This window comes from Gavialis gangeticus, unplaced genomic scaffold (assembly GCF_001723915.1).
Source record: "Gavialis gangeticus isolate Ggan-Ray unplaced genomic scaffold, GavGan_comp1, whole genome shotgun sequence".
NCBI lineage: Eukaryota > Metazoa > Chordata > Crocodylia > Gavialidae > Gavialis > Gavialis gangeticus.
In genome coordinates this window covers 39,939,102-39,945,375 of record NW_017728997.1, presented here as the reverse complement: position 1 = coordinate 39,945,375, position 6,274 = coordinate 39,939,102, and the positions used below count along the sequence as shown (strand labels likewise).

General features: G+C 45.4%; 1 protein-coding gene across 1 annotated transcript in view; it reads right to left on the bottom strand.

Moving 5' to 3' along the window:
• The window catches only part of VGLL4 (vestigial like family member 4), a 229,880-nt gene extending 223,909 nt beyond the window's left edge, over positions 1 to 5,971 (bottom strand). The window contains exon 1 of the mRNA XM_019505090.1: positions 5,957 to 5,971. The gene's annotated coding sequence lies outside the window, so the exon portion shown is untranslated. The remainder of the gene's footprint in view (positions 1 to 5,956) is intronic.
• Positions 5,972 to 6,274: the final 303 nt, after the last annotated feature.

Sequence of the window (6,274 nt, the reverse complement as noted above, 5' to 3'; positions counted from 1 at the left end):
TGGGGTCGTTTGACCCCGGTAATCTTTCCTGCCCATGGCAGGGGGTCGGACTTGATCTGCTCAGCTCCCTTCCGACCCTACGAACTATGAGACTACAAAGACAAACAAAGCCAACACAGGACAGCAGTTCTGAGAAGCAAGAGAACACAGAGAAAGGTATCCTTCCGGTCCAAAAACTGAAGTTTTAAAACTATGATGTCACCTCCCCACAGATATAGCATAGACAGCAACAGCTAAAATTCATCCAATTCAGGCCTCACAAGGTTCCAGCCACATTCAGGACAGAACGCCTTTTGGAATGAAGAGATACATCAGTGTCCATATTAATTCAGTTTTATACTGTCAAGAGACTTTTTTTTTTAATAAAAGCCAGTTTGTTCCATAAGTGATACAAAAATCTGTCTGCTATAGAAACCCAAATTCATTTCATGTATACTACCAAACAGCTCTTCAACAGTAATCTCCTCACACCTCCCCCACATCCTTCAAAGGATCCGGTGACTAAAGACAAAACAATAACAGACCCGGTTATAGGTCAACTCCTCAAAAACCAAGAGCAATTTATAGGGATCTTATTTCAGAGACATGATAAAAAAACTACAAGAATTAGACACAGCATGAATACAAGGACTTAAAAAGAAATCCTAGTCAAATATAACACTCACATCACAGGCTTATGTGACTGAAAGTATGGCAGCCTTGTACATTATGATAAAGAACAGTGGTAGCAGGAAGAGACCATGAGGAGGAAAGACATAGGGTGAAAAGTAAGAGATTTATTTTAAACATGCTGAGCTTGAGCTGATGGATGGACATTTACAAGATTTCAGAGAGACCACTGAAGATTTTATTTAGGATAGAATGGGAATGGTTTGGAATAAAGAATTTGGACTGAGTCATCTGCTTAGAGTTGGTAACTTAATTTGCAGTTATGGACAAGACTATCCAAAGAACAGGTGTGGAAAGAAAAAAAAGGGGAACCAGGAAAGAGCCTTGTGAGATCAACACAGAAAGATTGAGGGAAGATGAGAAGGATCCCTGAAGGGTAAAATCAGACCAAGGGTGGGTTTTAACGATGAGAGGAACTAAAAGGTACCACTGGGGTGGGGAGGAGGGAGAGGGAAAGCAAGAGCAAATGGGGCATGTCCCACACACAGAACATCCACACAATTATCAAAATTATTAGATTTTGCCAACCACATGCAAGGCAGGGTTTGTGTGTATTTTAAAAACCAAAGATGAACTGCCAAAACCAAAAAAGTTATCATGATTGTTTAGAAGCATGAAGCGACTATTTAGATTGTGAGCTGCCTTTAGTAACAACCATCTTTTCTCACATGTGTGCACAGAGTCTCCACCAGGAAACCCCAAATGAAGTCAGGCAATATCAAGAATAAATCTCACACCATTTTATAGGTACAGCTTTCTACCCTAACTATTTTGCACATGGAAACTATGCTTATTCTGACATGACTCTTTGCCCATTACATCCAAAGCATGCTAATGGTGTAATTTGTGATAATTTCAGTATCTTTTTTAAGCTTCTAAATTCGTCTTGCATTTTCTTCTTTTGATGTGCACAAATCCCTCTTTAAGAAGGTAGCATCCTAAAATGAAATTTAAGAACCGTGTTTGAAGTACAAAGTCAAAAAAACAAGATCAATCAAAATTAGGGCTGACATCCCATCTTTGAAGTGCCCTGTTTTTGCAAGCCATTGCAGCATATTTTCTATAACATAAATGCACTGTCCTGACCCCAGCAATACCTAGGCATAATGAAGAGAATTTGGAATATCCTTCCTCCCACATATTGGGAAACTTTCAAATGTATCCAAGGCTGATCTTCTCAACTCTCACATTTATTTATTTATTTTTAAGAACTTGCTCCTACTTCAGGGTCCAACTTCAACTTGATTTTGTAGCAAGTCTGAAAAACACCAATCTACACTAAACTTTATCAATTCTCAACAGTTCTTATTAACCATGCTTGAAACCAGTGGTGCTCACAGTGTTGGCCTTGCAAACCAAATAAATGGTGTAAGGCCAGTCTATGAGCACCCATGCATCAAAATGGAGCTCCAGCGACCCAGAACCACCCTGCATGCCCTAGATAGCATTCAGGGCCATGGCCCATGGGGCTCTCCACAGGACCCCTGGGGAGCCCCACAGACCAGATGACATGGTAGTAGGGGCCAGATCCAGCCTGCAGGTTGGGGGTTAAGCACCCTTGCTTTCTGTGGAGGGATGCTCTTTGAGATCAGGTATACCACCAATTGAACTACTGTCAACACCACTTCAAAGGGGTTTATTGCTGACAGTGACCAAAAACAACTAAGTCAACTTCTTAATGTAGATGGATTCAGAATGTAACCCATGCTTAGCAGGACCAGATCTATAACGTTGTACAGGGTTGTCATAAAGGCCTTGTGCACTTTTAAACTTCAATAACTTAGGTTGTAGGTATGATAAATGCCATTTACAGATTGTTTCTAAAAGTAAATTTATGCTAGACTTCATAAGTAATAACAAATTTATTCTTATTTCAGATCCTGACAACAAAAAATGGCTACTGTAGATGAGAAGGTAAACTGTGTCCTATGGCTAGCAGAACTGAAGTCCATACCAGCTGTCTGAAGAAAATGGTGGTTATGTTGAAGTCTAGCATTGTGTACTCTAGTTGTCCTAAAACTTTAATACATTTTCTTTGAAATGCCATTTACAGATTGTTTCCATCATACCTACAACTTAAGTTATTAAAGTTTAAAAGTGCACAAGGACTTTATAAAGACTCTATATATTTATGACTTCAAATAGTTTTCATTCCAAATACAGAAGTATGATTTCACTGATGGATCAATGAGGAACAGAAGTTGGATGCAAGGAATAAAAACGTATTAAAAATAAGTAGAGATGCACTGATACATTGATCGATATTGTATTGGCACGAATAAAAGGAAAATTGACATTATTAGCAATCAGCCTTTTTCGGCATAATGTTGCCAATAAATGCCATGTGCATCCATGCAGCTGCAGCATGTACGTGGCCAGGAGTGCAGCCCGGCAGCTTGAAGATCAGCATCCAGCTGGTCAGTCTGGGGGGTAGATCAAGGTTCCCACAGTGAGGGAGGGAGTGGGGCTAGGGCTGGAGGGCTGGGTGTGGAACAAATCCGCATCTTGTCCAGTGGGTGGGGAGGGGAAAGGGCAGCTCCTGCCTCTGCATGCACAGCTAAGGGAGGCATGGGGGGCACACGCCCCCCGAAGCTGCGTGTGAGGCGAGGGTGGGCTGCCTGCTGTATGCTCAGGGCTGGAGGCTACGCCAGTCTCTTTCAAGCAGGAGGGGCTGGGTCCAGGCTGCACTCAGAGGCAGGGACAGGGCAGGCAGCAGCAGCACCACTGGAAAGAGGGTTACGGGGGGGAGGAGGGACTATGGTGAATTCTGGGGTGGCAGTGGCCTCCCCCCATAACCCCACACCCAGCGCCTCCACTAACTGCCCTGCCCAGCCCAGACCCAGGCCTCCCACTGGGAAGAGGCCAGTGCAGCCTCCAGCCCTGAGTGTGCAACTTGTCCTCATATCCATTCCCCACTCCCATGCCACTTCCCCCCCCCCAACAGACTTACCAGCCAGACGCTGCTCTCTAAACTGCTGGGCTGCATGTCAGCAATCAGACTGGTATCAGCTGGTTAATAATCAGCCATCAGTATCAGCCCAAAAACATTTACTGGCTCACACCTAAAAACAAGCATCCTCAAGAGCTGGCAAACAGGAAGATATGGGACAAGAAAAGGTTGCAGAGAAACATTCTCTTTTAAAGTAATATGGATGTTAAAGTCAGAGGTACCAGTACTGTCAGATTTTTAGATTCTCACAGACAAGAGCCACAAATTTGATCTCCTTCCTGCATAACACAGACCAAAAGTTTCCATTCAGAAGTTCCTATATCTAGTTTGCTTTTCTGTGAAATTAAAAAAAAAAGATTTTTCTTGCTCAGTTATATGTTTGTTCTAGGGGGAAAAATAATTACAACTATTTACTCCTTTCAACCCTGCAGAGCCACCTTCACTACAGGGAAGCGACCTGGATTCTACTGCACCTAGTAGCAGGGTTCAAAACCAGGGATCAATAACATAGGGGGTTACTGGTGAGAGAGAGAAATTCAGAGCAAGAGGTCTAGAGAAAACAAATGTCCTTTCTTCTTTTAATACTCAGTGGTAGAATCCTTATCTGCCACATGGAAGACCTCAGTTCAATTCCCAGATGTGCATATAACTACAGACATCGAGGCACCAAATGTCCGGACTCAGTCTTGCTTTTGGGTACTGTCTCAATAGACTAAAGATGGGATGGAAGGTCTGGACAGCCTCCACTCGTCCATACTCCTGCCTAGGCAATGCATTGAAAGTCCTGTTGACCTCTCATGCATATACCAGGATCCAGAAAGATCAACAGAAGGAGTTGCTAGGTTTCACTCAGTTACTCTTAATATGCTTCACAAGTCTATTTCACAGGCTTCACTGAAATCAGTTCTGTCTTTTACTCCTGATTATGCCCAAGAAAAATGAACTCAGCCTGACCCTAAACTAAGTTTGCAGGACTGATATATAGAAAAAAAATATTTCTATAAATGGACTACATTTGATACGTGGTCACAAACTTAAATGCTGAATTCCAAAAATATTCCTACAAATTTTAATTATACTACCACAATTTATGAATTAAAAAGACTAAGGACTTCTAAGAAATGAAGTTATGGCATCAAGGAAGATATGAATCCAAGGTGTGCTAGACAGACCAATTATTCTGGATATCCACATAATCAGCTGTGTCCTATTTTGGGTCATCCACTACATAAAGGATGTGGACAAACGGGAGAGTTCAAAAGAGGGCAACAAAAATGGTTAGGGGGCTGGGGAAAAAGACAGATGAGGAAAGGCTGAGGAAACTAGGCTTATTTAGTCTGGAGAAGAGAAGACTAAGGGGGGGATTTAATAGAAGCCTTCAGTTACCTGAAGGGTGGTTCCAAAGAGGATGGAGCTAGACCAGGAGTGCTCAACCTCTAGTCTGTGGGCCAAATGCAGCATGCGGAGCCATCGTATCTGACCTGCAGGGCTCTCCACGGGTCAGGAAGTTTGGCAGCAGGAGAGTGCTGACACTTAATACGGCTACCTTCCTCCCTGCAAAAGTCCCAAGTCCCACCCAGTGGTTGGAGCCTGGCTGCCTGCTTTTGGCTGTAGGACAGGGTCACCCCCACCCATAGCTGTATTGGGACCAGGCCACACACTTCATGTCTCCACCTCTACAGCTGGCTTGGGGCAGGGCCAGTTCCCCAGGCTGGATGAGGACTGGGTCACACTTTCCCCGACCTTTTGGGGGCAGGTCGCACTCCTTTCTCCTGTGGCCAGGTTTGGACTGGCCACACCTCAGTGGCGGCAGATGACATAACAAAGAGCAACAGTCTCAAATTGCAGCAAGGAAAGTTTAGGTTAAATATCAGGAAAAATTCTCACTAGGTGGGTAGTAAAACACCAAAACAGGTTACCCAGAGAGGCTGTGCAATCTCAGCCCTTGGATGTTTTTCAGACCTGGCTAGACAAAGACTTGGCTGGGATGATCTGGTGCAGGTGGTGCTGCTTTGAGCAGGGGACTAGAAGACCTCCTGAAGTCCCTTCCAACCCTTGTGTTCTGCAATTCCCTCCAGAAGTGGAAGTGTGGCAATGAAGGCTCAGAGGGAGTTACCTTCCTTACGCCAACGCAGCAATACTGGTTCAATTAGCAAAACTTTCCCTGAGCCTCACTGGGATGTGTCAATCTTAACGTTACTCTAAAGGGAGAGAGCCAGCCTGCAGCTCACCAAGGCAGAATTTGGGATTCAAGCAGCACACTGTTGTCCAGAGACAGCACACTATGGACACCATTAGAAGAGTCAGCAAAGATCAGAGCCCCCAGGGGTCTCCTACCTGGCTCTGAGGGGGACCTGTAGGATCCCCTGTGCCACTGCCCAACCAACAGCTCATCAGGGCTCGCATGTAGCCCGTGGGTGCCCACCTAGTTGTCTCCCACGACACTTGGCCTTGCTGGGGCAGCTGGGAAGGGCTGGACTGCCCGAGCCACAACGGGCAGGGCAGGGAGCTCCGCGGCACAGGCAGCGGCTCCTGGGCTCCTCTTACCGCCTGGCTGCAGGGCAGCCCGCGCCCCGCAGCGAGCGCCCGGCGCGGCCCCAGCCAGGGGAACGGGCAGCGGAGTCAGCCGCCGCTCCCGCCGGTTCCTCCCTCGCG